Source organism: Borostomias antarcticus (assembly GCF_949987555.1).
Source record: "Borostomias antarcticus genome assembly, chromosome: 2".
Lineage (NCBI taxonomy): Eukaryota > Metazoa > Chordata > Actinopteri > Stomiiformes > Stomiidae > Borostomias > Borostomias antarcticus.
Window position 1 is genome coordinate 20,725,039 of NC_140235.1, and position 16,148 is coordinate 20,741,186.

Below are 16,148 nucleotides of genomic sequence, written 5' to 3' on the forward strand. Positions count from 1 at the left end.
CGGCCTGACGCACTCACCGGTCTAAATACATCCATGATTCGCACGCGCTACCAGTTAGCCGTAGACAGCGGGCAAGAGTTGAGGTAAGTAGTATCCGAAACTGTGAATTTAAGTGTACGATTTTTTACCCTTCTTTTTTTCGAATAATACACAATGAAATGCCAATGTAAATACGACGCGTGTCTTTATATAAACAGGCTGAATATATAGGAGCGCGTGAATTGGTATTTTCAAGCAACACTGTCACTATCAGGATGGAGCATGAATTGCATAATTCGGCTAACGTTAGCTGGATGTCTAGATATGCTAGCCAGGAAGTCAGAACTGGATAATTAAAGTGTGATTGCCTATTGGGCGGCTTTGTTTGTTGTCGACAAAGAATTCATGTAGGCTAAGGTTTGAATGTCTTTTCCAACAATTTTCGAACATGCCCAGTTAGGTGGCAATAAGCTACGAGCCTCTGCCTGACTCGAGTCAAGTCATGGTTGTGAAACCATGTGATGAATCAGATTTCGGGAGAAAGTATCAGCTCTGATCGGAATACTTATTGTCGCCTTCCACCAGATAACTAAGTTAAACTTTTCAAGAGTAGGTTTGCCAATCCATCGAAAACCGAGTGTATTACATTATGCGGGGGTGTGGTCAAGGGTAGCGCGAGGTATTACCATTCATTCTTTTGTCATCCCTCTATGTCATCCATCACCCACCTTCAATATTGACAAACAAAAAGTTAGCAGTTTTATGTCATTGTGGTTTGTGGGCCAACAACGTTAAATTGAAAATAATTGTGCCCATTAGAATGATTGAAATACCCCTACTCCACAAAATGGATGAGATCCTGGTTCAAACCTCCACATTTCAATGACAGGTCACTGTTTCACAACACATGGCTAATAAAACTGAGCCATCTGGCAAGATGGAGGGAGGAAGGATGTAGGTAACCTCTTAAGCCGTCACATGTTGATTACACTTTGTTGTCCTCATCCTGGACTGGACAAAAAAAACAGTTTGATTCACAATTGAGTGCCCTGGATCTAATCTCCAAGCCCACTTTAACACTGCCAGATTGGATTTACAGTCTAGCTGAGAATGTAAGGCTATACTCGTCTTTATCCTAGGGCAGGTGAGGTGGAAAGTGCTATATTTTGATTTAGAGATATGATAAACAGACGTCTGTCTGTTTAAAGTCTGTAAAATCATTATCTGAAAGCTTCCCAGCCATTCAGGCCAAGCGCAGTATATGATGAACATCTTCTGTCTGGTGGTCGAGTCCTCGGCTTGTAATTCGTTTTTCTCTGGCTCTACTGGAGGAAATCAAACAGACACATTATGAAATATTGAGAAATGACTGGAAGTTTTGGTAACAATGTTAATGTGTCATCACCAACAAGAACAACAACACAGTAGAGTACTGCTCCGCACATTTTTCTAGTGAATTGTTTGATCATGCATGAGGGAGGAAGAACACGAGGCTAACAACCCTCCTTTCTTTCTTATCAAGACTAGGTTGTCATTATGTTTATTTTAGAAAGTAACAACCCTCCTTTCTTTCTTATCAAGACTAGGTTGTCATTCTGTTTATCTTACAGAATGTTTTCTTTCACAAATTAATAGTTTAGTGATTAATCTGTCAAGACAACAGCTCTTATCTCACACTTGTATCTGCAAAGGGCTACATTTCTTGTCAAAGGTTTCTGTATTTCGAAAAGAAGTAGGCTAGTTGTGATATCAATGATAATTTTGCTCATGGCTTTCAGAATCGCTACTGTTGCATGAAACTGAGTGACACTTTGGTTCAAAACATTGGATTGCCTTCACTTTGGATCGCCTTCATTTTGTCATATTGCTTCGAAGCTCATTAAGGTCTGCAGTCTAAGAAGACCATCTAGGCTAATTATGCATTGAACAACATACAACATTGTTATGCATCCTACCCCACCCATCCCAACCCACACCCGTATTACACACATGGATGAAATACAAAGCACCTCTGCTGTCCCCACATACCACCCTTCTTGCACATAGACCTTAACTGTGGTACTGTGACCTCTCAGAGTATGCTGTTGTTCAACGGTGTGGCAGCCTCACAAGCCTGAAAGCACATTCACAGTCAGGCCAATCCCTGTCAGCACCCATTGTCTCTCTTAGACAAATCATAAAATGAGGCTAAATATAGGGCTAACTGTCTGTCTGGTTCTCATTTGAATACCTTGTGGAGTGCGTTCAGCTCATGTTATACAAAACGGCACATAATTGGACTTACTGGACAACTCAAAGGATGACCCTGCTCTGTCCAAACTGCACCGTCAGTACATTAGACTATTTTCTTGGAAATGAATGGAAAAATACCCTGTTTGTGTTTTAGCCCAGTATGAGATTTCAAGGCCTTTGTCCTGGCTCTGGGAGTCTGGATGTAATTGTGATATTCCTACCCCAGTCTAGGTCTCTAGACGCCAAGTCAGTATTAACAAACACATTGGGTCAAAGGTTCACGTTTACCTGGCTACTAGCTGGTGAGAAAGTCTGTGACTGATCTTTTGTACAACAAGTGCAACTTGAGCTGCCTTGGAATTGGTGGAGTCGGTGGACTGGACGGACAATGACACTCCAGACCAGAGCAGCAATGTAGTGCTGAATTGACTTGGATCACGTTATTCTTATATAATCTAGCTATATAATCTACACTAATAATCTTGAATTAATTTTATCTATGTTTTTACATTTTGAAATTGATTGTAGTTGGTATGCAGTAGATGAAAATACACCCTAGGAGTGGTTCATCCTCTTCTGGACTGGTCTTGTTGAGTATGCATGGCAGCTCTCTCATGTTGGCTATGTCAGTGGTCAGATGCTTTAACACTCACAATTGTGCCTGTGAGGCGATATAGATCTCCTGCCCTATTTATTTCAGATGTCGAAGCTATCTGAACCTTCTATTCGACCTTCTGTGAAGGTCACAGCCTACACCTCTTACACAGATTTGACATGCATTCTGTTCTGGCCATTTTCAGTTCTAAATCCCTATGGGAAAATGAATGTGATTCGCAAAAAATAAGGTTTGTGTTTAACAAACTCCCAGACTGTAGTACGTTTTGTTATAGAAGTTAAAATACATCATTAAAAATGTTTTTTGTGAATTTTGAATTTTGGTTCTGAGGACGACGATGTTGACATTATCTAAGTGAAACTGGACTACAGCAGTCAAATGGCCACCATGTTTTTCATAACCTGAGCTAGCACTAGAGGATGATATTATCCAAACTGAATACCACATATATAAACACAAAACTGCCTTGGCTAGCTATACTTATTGGCTACAACAGATTTATCTACAACGAATGCAAATGTCACCCCCATTTTCATAGCTAGCCCAGTACATGGCGGCCGTCAAAAAGACATTTGACAGAATATTTAGCATAGCATGAGTTTCAAAATTCACAAAACCCATCTTCAATGATGTATTTTAACTTTTATAACAAAACTTACTCCAGTCTGGGAGTCTTTTAAACACATACCTTATTTTCAGCATTTTTCGTGAATCCCATTCATTTTTCCCATAGGGATTTAGAACTTAATGCTAACTTTTCAGCCTACAAATTGACATCAGATCTCACCATTCTATAGGCTACCAAATAAAATTAAGCCCCCCCTCCACCCCCCATTCAAACTGATGCCAAGAGCGCTGTGAGCTCAGCACTCCAAAGAAGGAGTAGGTCTGTTTTATGACCGATAGATGTCTAGATCTCCGGTATCTCCTTCAACAGGAGTATGGTTGGTACTTTGACTGACCCTTGGATGTGAATGGACATGTGACTAGACAATAGTTGGTTGTTCCTGGTGGGACTCTCTCCATGTCCAAGGGTGTGCTGCTATCAATAGACAGACCCACAGCCCGCCCTTTCTACCAGCCCTCCCTCGTCTGTATTGGGTTCTGAGCAGGCCTGTGTGATGAGGGGATGCGCCTGTCCAGACAGACACAGGGGTTCTGTTGACAATGCGGGGACATGAAAGCCTCCGTGGCTGCATGGTACTGTTAATGTCCTCAGTCGCCTTCATATCCTTCCACACCCCAGGACAGGTGCTGCTTAACTTGCAGTTGGAATGGCACATCGCCTTACTATAGCTGCTGACTGAATTAGTCCAACAGGGATAGAGAGAGGCAGGGAATGGGAGGGAGAGAGATAACATATTCAGCGTGAGCAGCTGTTGCTCTGTGATGCTGGAGACTCTCCAGTTACTGTGTGCACACAGAACCTAGCATAGTCATGCCGAAACCCCGGATCCTGCCATCCCCCAGCCCTCTGCCAAGTCTGGACACCGAGATGTGAAAAGCCTTGGAGGGGGTCACAGGCAGACATCTGAATGCTCAATGGCCGTGTACCTCAAAACTGTAGAGCTGTAGGGGAAACCAGTTGTATCAACTGGGACAAAGCTATCAAACCTCAGCCAGATCCCCATAGAAATAAACAAACAACAGTGCTTCTGCGGCCAGCACCAGCAAACATCCATCTGGGAATAACCTACTATTACTACTACAGTAGCACCAGGAGAGTTTGGAAACAGCTTCTGCTAGCCACACGGTAAGCTTGTTTATGAAGAGACTTCTTCCTTTTCTGGATGCTTAGTGAAGCCTAGCTTAATCGTGATGATGTGTAGAAAAGTTTTAGTCACCCTTTGAATGTTGGTGTCTTGTTTTGCTCTTTAGGTTTTACTGCTTTTACTGTAAGTGCCCCAAACTCATGGAATGCCCCACAAAGCACTTTGAAAATGTCCACCCTTCCTTCCTTTAACCATTTTAGATGTTTGATTGCTGAGTATTGCACATCTAATTGTAATTGTTTTAACTGAACTGGTTTTAGTCGGTTCTTATTATCTTATCTATTTTATGCATTGTTTTTAGTGTTATCTGTTATTCTTGTTTTATCACCGACTATTTTATTTATTTTTTATTTATTTTACTCGTCGCCACTGTAAATGAGGGCAACCTCAGTGTCCATCGAGTCTATATAAAGGTTATTGATTGATTCATTGATTGAAAGCAGCTAATGAAGTAGGCTCTTTTTTCTGTAATTTCAACCAATCTTTTTTTTTTGTGGAGGGGGGGTGGATAGTGAGGAAAAAGGAGAAAACGCACCCCCTTGTATTGGAGAGGTGCCGGCAACGGGTGAAATATACTAGAAAAAGAAAAGAAACCGCACACTCAAACCCTCGATGCTGGGTGATTTATTCAGACAACGTTTTGGCCTAGCGGCCTTTGTCAAAGTCAAAGGGGGTTGGATGGTGTTCAAAGTTGGTCTCCTACCACTGTTATTGTGGTCCTCTAGCACCGGTTATTGTCCCTGCCCCCATGAGTCTCTCCATATATGAACTTGTCTTTTTGGCTGATGGGCGGAGCCCGACAGTCCTATACTAGGGTTTGTCTCTGGCACTCCCTCCTAGGGCATATTGAGTCAAGTTAACATGGCCACCACTCAACGTCAATGCAACACCACGTAAATAGGAAGTGAGGTCTCAATGCTCAACACATCATCCCTTTGACATTCTACTTAATATGCATGCTCCCTAAGAGTCAGCGGGAACAAATTAACATGGCCCCCACTCAACGTCAACGCAACGGTGCGTAAACGAGAAGTGAGGTCTCAATGCTTAATGCTTCATCCCTTTGACATTCTACCTAATATGCATACTGGATAAGGGCAAATGGGCACAATTCAACATGGTCACAGTCATGGTCAGTGCAACACACTCTAGCAACTAGCGATTCATCAAGACAGATTGATGAAAACAACTGTTTCGCGGCAGAAAATAGATTTTTAGAAACTGCATTCTCGGTGCCCCCACCACCGCCATTACATGGATATACTGGCTCGCGCTGGATTTTAAATTTCTTCTACATGCCTCCGAACTACACCAAAGTGATCTCGGTGAGTCAAACGTCTTATAATATGTCGTAAATAAGGTCCAGGTTGTCAAAAACGAGCATTGTCCTTTAACTCTCTGAACCACAGGAGTAAAGGAATGCGACTTTTGAGATTCAAAATCTCCAAGGTGTATAATTAAGGTGCACAATGGAGGTGCATAATGGGGAAGGAATAAATACATTGGACTGGACTCATAGATGTGTAATCATTGATTCCTGTCGTCAGGTAGTCTCTCATAGCCAGAACCGTCTCCACACTTAGTTTCTCAATGTTCCAGCGCTGGAGAAAGGTCTGGCTTTTGGTTTAAAGAAACACATCATGTCTTGGGCAGTGCTAAGTGCTTTTTTTCTTTTCCCAACAGTGCCGGGGGATTGAATGTGATTGGTGCCGCTGGAATTGAGCGGCGCCAATGGGAGGCTTGTTTCAAACCTACATCCGTTGAGCCAGGCTAGACGACGGGCGACTTTGATCGTCTTTTCACAATCAGAATGCATATTATATCCGTTTATTGCTATTGTAGTTTTTCAACATACTAGGAATTTTATTTCTGACGTGGTGCATAACATTGAGATAACATTTGACAGGGTGCAGGGACAAGACAGGACAGTGCAAAGACAGGACAGTGCAAAGGGCGAGTACAAAATGCTGCAAAAAAAAGGGATAAGCTAAGAGAAGAAGAATATACAAAAGTAGTGCAGTCAGTGTATACAGTGAGTATGCAGAGTGTAATGTGTAAGTGAGTATGTATGTGTGTGCGGCGTCATATGTAAGTGCGGTGCATCCTACAAATGCAATTAGGTCATGTGCCAGTCTCTAGACAGTATTGGGTGCGTTAAGTAGCTGAGCGCTCGCTCTTAGAATGCTCACTTTGAATGCTGAGTTTTTAAAACCACTTAACATTCTGCTCTAACCGAGCGCTTAGTTGCTAGGAGACGAGAACTTTTCACCTGTTGTCAATTGTGTGATTAGCGAGCCAACGATTCCCAAGCCAAAACACGCCCTTTGTTTTTTTTTGCTCATGGTGATGATGATGATTATGACACGGTGTTTGGCTCAAACAGATCATAGTTCAAAACTGCTCACTTGTGTTCTGAGCAGATCAGATCAGTGTAACTGAGCAACTTGTTAAGTGAATTCTGTTCACTGATCGCTCAGCTACTTAACGCTCAGCTACTTAACGCACCCTTGTCTCAACGGTGGTGGAGTCCATGGTGGAGCGGGGGGGAGACATTGGGGGACCATGTCATGCTTTTAGGGCGCAATCCTCATTAGAGCGGAGGCTCACGAGAGTGCATGACTTCCAGGGTGCAGTGATATCCGGATGTGAATAACTTCTGGGTGCACTCGTTTTCATTCGCAAAGAATGCAATTCAAGTCGCGCATCCAAAGACAATAACACAGGCTTCGTTGAAGAGGCTGATGGCCGTGGGGAAGAAGCTGCCTCAGTGGCGTGCAGACGTGGTCCTGATGGGCCGCTGCCTCCTGCCGGAGGGGAGTTAAACAAAGAGATTATGGCCGGGGTGGAAGGGGTCGGCCGCAATCTTCCTGGCCCGCTTCAGGTCCTGGAGTTGTGCAGGACCAGGAGGGAGGGCAGGTTGCAGCCGATCACCTCGACGGATCGAGTGACGCGCTGCAGTTTGGCCCTGTCCTTGGCTGTAGTAGTTGAGTACCAGATGTTGATGCAGGAGGTGAGGATGGACTCGACGATAGAGGTGTAGAAGAGTACCATCATTTCCTTTGATAGTCCGAATTTCTTCAGCTGCCTCAGGAAGTGCATTCTCTGCTGTGCCTCCTTTGCGAGGGAGCTGGTGTTTAGCTCCCATTTGTATTTTACTCAGTGTTTTCTCAGCATTTGATTTTATGTGTAATATTTTTCTCTTGGCTTAGTGTGAGAGCTGTGTGTTCAGTTACATCAGCCAGTCTTGGATTGGATGATGTTGTTTCTACTGTAGCCACATTTATAGATATTTCCATATACAGTACTTTGGGATTGACCAAGGGAGTGTAACCTAGCTAGTAGTTTCAAGTTTTACATTGAACCAGGGAAGGGCAGCTCTTGATTCCATTTGAATCATATAGGTGTTACTGTCTATCTGGAAGTCAAAGCTCACACATCTTTTAATAGAACTGACCCCAGTTGCGCCGTGTATTGTTCTATTTCTGGAGCACAACTGGGAAATGGGAAAACACCGACTTTGAAGCGAACGACAGTTTGGGCTCTCTGGGCTTTTTGAGACGCACTTGTTCACCGCCGCAAGACCGGCATGTGACCTGCAAGTGAGGTCCGTTGACCCACTGACAAACAATCACGCATGAATAACACGCACGCACGCACACACACACACACACACACACACACACACACACAGGACTTGTTATCCTGGCCCCAGGCATTTCTTCAGCCCCAAAGTCTCATATAAGCTGATGTGGAATGCTTTTTAGTTTTCGACCCTCTGGCGAGCAACATGTTTATATTACAGGACTGTACTTTGTTTAAGCAAACATGAATAATCCAGCACCTTTGACTGAATGTTGAATTATTTGTGGATTAGTCTGTTCTTCTTTATACTGCCAGGTACCAAATCTCTGGATTGCAATGTAACAGAATATATTGTCTTCTATCTAGTTGAAGTAGTGAGTGATAATACTGTAGTAATGATAACATTAAATTGATTCTTGTTGTTCATTTACTTATGTCTTATTATTTGTACAGACTCACCTTCTGTTTTGCCTCTTGGCCAGGTCGTCAGGTCGTTGTAAATGAGATTCTCAATTAACTTACTGTAACTATTGAAATAAAGGTAAATAAAATAAAAAGATAGAAGTGTCTGAGTTCTCTAAATCCCAATTTTGACCACATCAATTTGATAATTCAAGACAGTCTACTCTTTTATTACAGGGTCGTCTCTGCGTTGCTTCTAAATCTAGGTTGAATGAGGCAATGTTTCTTACATGGTATAATTTCTGATGCAACGTGCATTTTGGCACGCGGATGATTCAGTTGTTTCATGACAACCTGCTTTTTGTGTGAATCTCTTTCACGTTAAATGCTACTTTCTGTTAATAACACTGTCATTTTGTGACAGTTGCTGGACCAGTGTGACAATATACCGTAGCCAACTGTCCCAGGTTTCTGTCAGTATGGTCGGAGTGAAGGATCTTTCTAGTTCTGTTCAGGGTCATTACATGGTGATATATTGAATTTAGGAGGGTTGGATTTCTCTGGAATTTAAAGTTGAATGAGGTCATCAAAATCATTTCCTAGATAAAAACCTATTTCCTGAAATGAGGGCTATAGGTTGAGGGTCTGATTGGGAACTTGTTAAGACTGAAACCGGTATAGCTGTTCCAGCTCAGCACCAGATAAGACACGACACACAAACTGTGCCGTGTACCTGTATCTGCGTGGTAATCTCGGTGGCTGCATTTCTAACCAGGCGGGCGTATATGTACGTGCGCAGCCTACACCCAGAGGCCTGTGACTCAGCGTTGAGTGGGTACTCCAGTCACATGGCTACTTGTCAGCGGGGCGACCGACAGAAGGAAACATAAGCTGGAGGAGCCAGGCTGCTGTTATCAGTCACTGCATGCTGCTCTCACAGGGCACTCAGGGGGAACAGGCAGGCTAACGGCACACACAGCCAGCAAACACAAACACACCTCGCTCACTGTATATTATTTTCTCCCTCTCTTCCTCCCTCTCTCTCTTTCTTTCTGTTTGTCTCTCTTCTGTTTGTTTTTCTCCCCTGCCCTCTGCCCGCCTCCTGTTCTCCTCTCGGCAGCGTTCAGCATTGCGTTACGATGGCAGCAGTGGCTTCCCTGCAGTAAGCACACAAAGGTAAGGTCCTATACTAGAATATCTCTGTCTAGAATATTGACTGACTAGTTATTTTATTGTCTAATTCAGGTGTTTTCTGCATTTGGCTGTTTTCATATTATTTTTTATTACCAAGATGAACAATTTTTCTGTTTCCACATGACATAAATGTGTTCTTCTTCAGTGCTGAAAGTGATACGGCTTTGGTCAAGCTTGCTTGTACATGCTGGAGCTGCAGCCCTAGTGAGAGTTCACAGTGTGTTTTGTTTAGATTTGTTAAGGAAATTGGTTAGGTTGAGGTGAGGAGAGAGAGGGTACAGCAGCCCCAAATGACACCTAGTACTAAAGTATTGCTTTGCTTTGTAAGTTCTCTGGGATACTGCAGAAGAGGATTTTGATTCGAGTCGATTGATTGATTGATTGATTGATTGATTTTATATAATATAGCAGACAATTAATCCAAGGGATAACATGTTAACACTTTATTTTCAACATGGTCTCAGATGTCATAAAAACAGGACAGACAGTAACACATAACGTACATGAAAAAAAGTGTTGTAGTGTCAGTTAGTAGTCTAGCTCTTCAATGGCCTGAACAGACTGACTCAAACTCACTCACTTTCACATCAGGACCAAAAAGTAGATGATACATGAATTTGTTTTGACCACTATGATATACCAAACTGGCAGACTGAATTCAGGATGAGCATGTTTGCTGTGCTCATTAGGGCTGGGTTAAAAAATGTATCAAATGATTCAGAATCGATTCATGAATCCCAAAATCGATCTTTTATTTAATGAATGAATGAATAAATGAAGGAATGAATAGTTCATTCATTCATTCATTCATTTTTGGAAATCAGTATCGATACCCAGCCCTAGTATTGATGTGTTGCATAACTTGGCAGTCATGTAATTAAGGTTACAGCTATAAAAAAAAAACAGGTTTTAGTAACACTAACCGAATCGATATTGAATTGAATCGAATCGAATTGAATTGAATTGTGATAATCGATTCTGAACCTTGTGAATCGGAATCGAATCGATCCTTGAAATTCGAATCGATACCCAGCCCTAGTGCTCATACTGTAGAGGAGTGCTTTGTTTTCTCTTTTGGAGATGTTAAGTGCCTGTGCTCTCTGCCTGTCTTGTTCATTCATCACCATGGATAGGTGGGCTAGCTCTTTATTGAAAAGACTTTGTTTGTGTTTGCTCACATTCCAAGACCTCTGGAGCTTTGTAATCACATGGAATTACAGATAATGGTGTTATTTGAATTTGTGACTAGTACGCAGATTAGTCTGGTAGAACTAGCCTATAGCATGTCATCAGAAGTTTGATAAAACACGAAGGCCACACATTATCTTGGAGACTTGAGCAGAAGGTGATGTCACATTTGCTGATAGTATTAAATTGTTAATCTTTAACTGTATCACAAAAAGATGCAACAAACAATTTGTTTCATGACGCTCGCCCATGGTGCACCGGACCTGGTTGGGCACAGGTGCGTGTATGGGTTTTTTTCTTCAGTCAATTGTAGCTAGCTAGGTTTCACTAGCCAATAGGAGCTACAGTAGCCCTGTGGGGTGGAGCTCCACGAAATAGAACAATTTGTTTCATGACACTCGCCCATATACTGTACTTCAGAGCAGCTCTTTAATAACATCCTAAATTGGTCCTCTCTCATTGCCTGTCTCTAATGTACGGGTCTGTGTGTCAACTGAGGTTTTTACATTATGATCAAGTCTCTATTTCTAGATTGGTATTTCAGCTGGCGGTAGTTATATTTTATTGAAATGTTCTTAAATTATGCCCTTTGATATAGAAGTGCTATATAATATGAGTATGTAATCTGTGGGCTGCACTTTTGCATCTCACTTGACTTGACAACTGACGGACCTACAATTATGTCTGCAACACAACATTCCAGACTCTTGATCGAATCTCTAGCCAATAACTTCAGAAGGATTCGGTCAATCTGCTTTGCCCTAGTAGGATTATTCTAAACCTGCACTGGCTCCACCAAAAAGTCAGAAGTATAGCCATTACAAGATGTTGTGTTGCACATGAGGAATGTGTTCATAGCCTGCTTTGTGCTGCTTTCTTTGCCCAGGGCTCACTTCAAACATAAGATATAAATCACAATGTGACTTCCCGAGTTAAGTAAAATCTCAGTACAAAAACAATAGTTAAAGAAGTAAAAAAAAAAAAAAAAAATCTCCAGTAAGGGAAATTGAGTCCTGTGGAACTCCATTGTGTGGCCTAATATCTCTGAGACACCATGCTGAGCAGGTCATGTGTATGTATACCTTTGAGGCAAAAGGATGCTTGTAATGAATGAATGAGTTCTGGCTACATTTGCTTTGGCTGTAAGCTGGAGAGTCTGTCCTAAGAGGTTTTTAATTGACTATGGTGTATAACTGGGACTTATACCTCCTTGTTCGCTTATTTAGTAGCTATAAGCGATGATCATGCGGTGACATTCCTGTGCTTGATACATCTTTGGAGACTGTCTTATACAGTAGGTTAGAATGAACAAATGTTAGTATCATTCATATAATTAATTCATTATCTGGTCAGAGGATAAACTGACTGACTGTGGCCCTTTTTAACACAGAAACAGTGGCCAGGGATTCATTGTAACACCAGCTGTACTGTAGCTTGTGACATTTTCCATTGTCAAACCCAGCCACCCCCCCCCCCCCGCTTTAACACGTGTCACTTTACATTGAGATAGTTCTTTATTTTTCCCTTACTGTACATGTTTCACTAGTATTTACACGTATGACTGTACAGTACTCACTACATTTTTTTCTCGTCACTCTCTACTGCTGTAACACCCGAATCCCTGCCCCCCCCCCTCTCCCGGCTTAATAAAGCTTATCTTATCTTATGACATCCAGTAATCGTTTTTGTGGTTTTGCAAGGTCCCGTGTTTCTATTATTAGTGAAGAAAACTGGATGACAGCTACACCCACGCGATTGATTGTGTACGCCAGTGAATAGAAACGCAGACATTGTGGAGTAGAAATACACCAATCGGACAGGTTATATCATAGTTAGCTGACTCACCCTGTCTTAATGTGTTGCATATAAAACATCCCATTGAATCCAGAATTCTCCTGACTGTAACAGTCTTTATTTATACTATTATCTTCTTCCTGTTTACAGACCCAATTACTCAACAAACAATACGTATCCCTATCCTTGTTAGGGTCAGAATTGTAATATTATTTACAATAAATGTAATTACTTCTCTGTGCTTGACTGTTTTTGTTTGGCACAGTAGAACCAATGGGCTGTTCCCAAAAATACAAACCTCACCCACCTGACACTCCAGGCGGACTCAAGCAAAATGCTGAGTAATTGAAAGGATTTCATGTAATATTTCGACCCTGGTCTGTAGAACAGCCCTATGAAGAGGTAACCTGTCCTCAATCCAGTCTTTCCTTAATTCTTCAGGTTCTGTCTCTCCTTGCTCCCTTCTCACACAGTATTGGAGGAAAAGGACTGGGGCTCCTCCCCCTGGACCTCCTCCAATGAGTTTTGAGAAAACGAGCAAGGTGACAAAAAGCAGAGAAAGACGTTTGGGAATCATGATTTATTTTCCTCAGCTTCCTACTGTAGAACGTCTTTATGCGATAGACAGATTGAGGCCTGTTCCTTTTTCTCTTTCCTTTTTTGCTTTTTGTATTAAAGCTCTGTCAGATTAATGGTAGCCTAAGATTACAGCCTTATTGTATCCACGGAGTGGGCTAAGTCTGCTCCACTCTGATTCTTTCCATTGTGGTTGATTGGTACGATTTATGTAATGCTTTATATCTATTATAACTAACCATTATGATTATGATAAAGGTTGTTATTAGAGATATTCCCTGGGGCACATTCTCATGGTTGTTTGTTCAGGGAGCCAGTGCACTGTAACCTTATCCTGGAGATCCCCCCATTTTTCCTCAGTGGTGAGATCTCGATTTACTGAGAAAGTTATCTTAAAATTCAGGACGACCAGCTGGAGGTCCCTAAAAGGCAGATCCAAATTGTTTTCTTTGTCTGAGTTCAAAACAGACATACAATAGGCCTAGGCTGCATTCAGCAAGATGTATTGTACGCTGCTGGTCCAAGCCCTGGACCCAACAGAGAATTCACACTTGCAGCCCCCACAACAACCACCCAATAGCAGCTTGTGGCTCGGCTAATCTTGACTCTGATTGCGCTCCAGTTAAAACCTGGGCAGCCTCTTAAAAGCCCTTCTTGTAAACAAGGTCATTGATATGATAAACGCCCAATCATGAGTGAGGGCAGGGCGTGTCGTGACTTTGATAATTATTGCCAAGAAAGCCAGGGTGCCTTTGACTGTATACTGGATAGTGGATACTGACTGTATACTGGATAGTGGATACTCTCAATGTCATTGTCAAGGCTGGAGGAGATGTGAGCTGCAATCAATGAACGAGAGCTCTCCTCTACTCTTACTGTTTGAATGAAACCACATGTCCTAAGCTGCCCGCTAAACAAGACACACACACACACACACACACTGCCAATGTCTTATTCGTGCCAAGTTTTCTATAAACGGAAGGGTCTGAGAGCAAGGACCACCTGGGATATCGGAGGGTTTGAGAGGGTCATGTTTTCTCATGACACTCTGGCAGGAATAGGCCTAAATCAAGTTTCTTTGCATCCTGCCAGTGTGAGATCATGTGGAGAGATTGGCTGTTCTGCTGCTACCTCGCCGTCTTGTCTGACCAAGACACCGTCTTCTCTGACCGAGGCGCCCGTTAGTTACCTCTGTCCTCCAGGTTCAGGGCCACAACTCTTCTGTGTTTCTCTCCCTGGCCCATGGGCCCTGTGGACACTTCTCTAAAACACAACCTTCCTTCCTACGCACGCGTTGCCACTTATCAGACAAACTCTCTCCACAGTAGCACTCCATTATCTGGCCCTTATCAGACCGGGGAGGGTAATGACCTTGAGCGGCGGCGAGGAAGTGCTCCTCGTCCCTGGTCCCTCCCCCAAGATCAGACCTGGGTTCGAATGCCGTTTGAACATTTGTAAATACAGATCTGGGCCCAAGTAATGCCCGGACAGAAATGACCTTTCATGGCTATGAAGGCCTGTGTCGGTGCCCACTACTATGATTTCCATGAAATTAAATTTCAAATAAGCTACTGTCTGGAGTTGCTGGATTTACTGGTCCAACCCACATTCTTACTAAGGCTGAATCCTGAATAGAGCTGCTGAGAATAAACCTGTTGCATGTAATGTACAGTACCGATGACGTCATCAACCTTTAACCTTTCTGTGTCCCCAGGTTATGCTGCCCAAAAGCTCCTGTCTGAGTCCCAGTGAGAAAGAGAAGGGCTAAAGCCACACTGTCCCTGCGCCCCCCCCCCCGGTCTGCAGCAGCATCCGCAGCCTAGCCCCTGCACCGAGCGGAGCGCAGCTATGAGCAAATCAAATACACCCACACAGGTCAGTCTGCTAATGTCTACTGCATGACACAGCAACCAAACACACCAGGCCGAACACGTGCTGTTGTTAACATTGTTATAGTGAAAGCAGCTCCACATACATTCATAGGATATTCTTCGCTCTCTGCACTGAATTAATGAAGTTATCGATAATTTATGATAATTTTATTTCCAGCAGACCACAGTGGCTCAGTGCCAAAAAAGGTTTCTGCCTCTATGACGGCCAAGCGCCCACTTTTTTTCACCCTCTGACACACATCCTCAGTCTGTACGATCTGGTTTTCTGCTGAGTCAACACCTACAGTCTTTTGGCTTCAGAGGGTATTTTTGTATGAAGCTGTTCTTCTCACAGTAAAGTGTGTTCAGATGAAGGCACAGAGATCGCGTCAGTCCCCTGACTACAGCCACAGTCAGCCAGTTTTATTCAATCCGACTTATGAACAGGAATGTTGAAACGTATTTCCCTTGGGCGCCACTAGAGAATTGTCTGGGTACCCTCATGAAATGCCCTCCACATGAGGGAAATGGAGGATCTATCTATCATGTAATTGGACCATTCTCCTTCCTCTTTCCCTAAAACAGTGCTGAAATGACTTCCAATGTTTTTCCAAGAATATAAAGTGCACTTAGTCACTAGTTGTAGGGCAGTCTAAAACGGTCTGGCATGAATACTGTGAGCAGAGAAAGGGGAAGTTCTAAAACGAGCATCTCATCTTGGCTACTGTGTCTGAACTTGTAGGTCCGTCTGGGCCAGCTGGCGTCTGGGCATCACTGCTGGTGGAGTTTGTTGTGGTGATGCCCAGAGGCCAGCTGGCTCAGACCAAGGTCAACGGTCTATCCTTGGGGGGGCTCTCGAAATAACATCTTCAAGGGGATAATTAAGTGACTGTGTCAGACTGCCAGGCAGTTTGACAAAGAGTCAATGGATGGGTTTTCAGA